We start from the raw sequence: 2442 nt of genomic DNA, 5'->3' as shown, positions 1-2442 counted from the left end.
ATTCCAGTCATTTATAGGGTTTCGCCCCAGTGTGTTTCCTTTCATGTTTACGTAGACCTGAACTATGAGCAAAGCTCTGTCCACATTCCTGGCATTTATACGGTTTCTCTCCAGTGTGAATCCTTTGATGTGAACGAAGACCTGAACTATAAGTGAAGTTCTGTCCACATTCTAGGCATGTATAGGGTTTCTCCCCAGTGTGAGTCCTTTGATGTGAACGTAGATTTGAATTACAAGCAAAGCTCTGTCCACATTCCAGGCATTTATAAGGTTTCTCCCCAGTGTGAATCTTGTGATGTTTATGTAGAATTGAATTATGAGTGAACCTCTGTCCACATTCCAGGCATGTATAGGGCTTCTCCCCCAGTGTGTGTCCTTTCATGTGAACGTAGATTTGAATTACAAGCAAAGCTCTGTCCACATTCCAGGCAGGAATAGGGTTTCTCCCCAGTGTGAGTCCTTTGATGTCTATGTAGATTTGAATTCTCAGCAAAGCTCTGTCCACACTCCAGGCACGTATAGGGTTTCTCCCCAGTGTGAGTTCTTTGATGCCTACGTAGACTCGAATTTTGAGAGAAAGTCTGTCCACACTCCAGGCAGGAATAGGGTTTCTCCTCAGTGTGAGTCCTTTGATGCCTACGTAGACTTGAACTATCAGCAAAGCTCTGTCCACACTCCAGGCATTCATAGGGTTTCTCCCCAGTGTGAATCCTTTCATGTGTACATAGACTTGATTTATGAGCAAAGCTCTGTCCACACTCCAGGCAGGAATAGGGTTTCTCCCCAGTGTGAGTCTTTACATGTTGCTGCAGATTACCCCTCCGAGTGAAGCTCTTTCTACACTCCAGGCATTTAGATGCTTTCTTTTCCATGTCAAGAATGATACGGGTGTTGAATTCCAATAGAGACTTGACTCTTCTTTATTCCTTTGTTATCTGTAAGTGAAGTCAAGAATTCAGCAAGATCATCGCCTCGAGAGGATGTCTTCTCCCTGTATTATTGGTTTCCTTACTGCATCCAAGAGGTCGCTCCAAAGAGTCCTCACTTCCCTGGTGAAGAAAGAAGAGAAAGATCAAGGATGGAAGCCAGAGACCTTCTCTACCTCCAAGATTTCCCCTTCCCCTTCATGGTCACGTTGAGAATGGAAATACCAAGAAAGGCCGACACTGGGGCCTCACGCACATATCCAGAGACCAGCCGTGGGAATCAATGGTTCTTTGAAAAGAAGGGAATGGATTCAGAAGAAGAGAGGGATGGAGGAAGACAAAAAGGAACGAGAGAAGAAAAATGGGGAAATCCTAATTCTGGAGCATCATATTGATTTTATTGGGATGAAGAGAAACGTGGAAAAGGAATGGAAGGCAGGCAGGCCGGGAGAAAGGAGCGGTCCTTGGCAAGACTCAAGGGCACCGTTCGCTGGATCACGCGTGTCCCTGAATGACCAGGAATGGGCTCAATGCTCAGAAGGGACACCAAGATGGCTGTGCTGCTCCCTTCCCATCAGGAGTCCCAGGTCTGCTTTCTGAGCATCCCAAATTAGATGGGGTGTTGTAGGTTTTTTCGGGTTGTATGGCCATGTTCTAGAAGCATTTTCACCTGACGTTTCGCCTGCATCTGTGGCAGGCTTCCTCAGAGGTTGAGAGGTTTGATAAATCAAGATGGCCAATTGAAACATTCACACCTGGCTCCAACAGACAAGAGTTCTTTCTCCCACCCTGGACCTTCCACAGATATATAAACCCAATTTTCCAGTTTCCAACAAACCTCACAACCTCTGAGGATGCCTGCCAGAGATGCAGGCAAAACATCAGGAGAGAATGCTTCTAGAACAGTGGTTCTCAACCTCGGGGTCGCGACCATTTGTTTGGCCATTTCATTTGACCACAACATCACAATAACGTACAAAGCATATAAATACAATAAGCAATATACACACAGCATAAGAACGCAATAAACAACACAATGACAGTGAGCGGGCCGCATCGATATAAATACAAATGTAATGTTCGTTTGTGCTATTCACAGAACTCAAAAACCGCTGGGGCAATTGGCACCAAATTTGGACACAAGACACCTAACTGTCCCATTTATGTTCTCCACTCAAAAAAATAATAATTAACTGGAAAGAACTTACCCCCCACAAGGCTAAATGCCTATATAGAGCCTGTGTGAAAAGAACCCTCTCCCCGCTCCTGCACGAGGGAAACAAACACAACCGCTGAGAGAGAGAGAGAGAGAGAGAGAGAGAGAGAGAGAGCGGCGGCACAAGAGAGGGAAATGTGGCCGGTCTATCCCTCTGGCTACCCCTGCCTCTTGTCCCAAAGGATTGAGAGAGAGAGAGAGAGAGAGAGAGAGAATCATAGAATCAAAGAGTTGGAAGAGACCTCCTGGGCCATCATCCAGTCCAACCCCATTCTGCCAAGAAGCAGGAATATTGCATTC

The 2442-nt window shown here is 45.9% G+C and overlaps 1 pseudogene; it reads right to left on the bottom strand.

Moving 5' to 3' along the window:
• Window positions 1-1124, bottom strand: LOC132775224 (zinc finger and SCAN domain-containing protein 2-like; annotated as a pseudogene).
• Window positions 1125-2442: the final 1318 nt, after the last annotated feature.

The sequence above is a fragment of the Anolis sagrei genome, chromosome 4 (assembly GCF_037176765.1).
Source record: "Anolis sagrei isolate rAnoSag1 chromosome 4, rAnoSag1.mat, whole genome shotgun sequence".
Taxonomy (NCBI): domain Eukaryota; kingdom Metazoa; phylum Chordata; class Lepidosauria; order Squamata; family Dactyloidae; genus Anolis; species Anolis sagrei.
The sequence above is the reverse complement of the archived record's forward strand: the minus strand, read 5'-3'. Positions and strand labels throughout refer to the sequence as shown.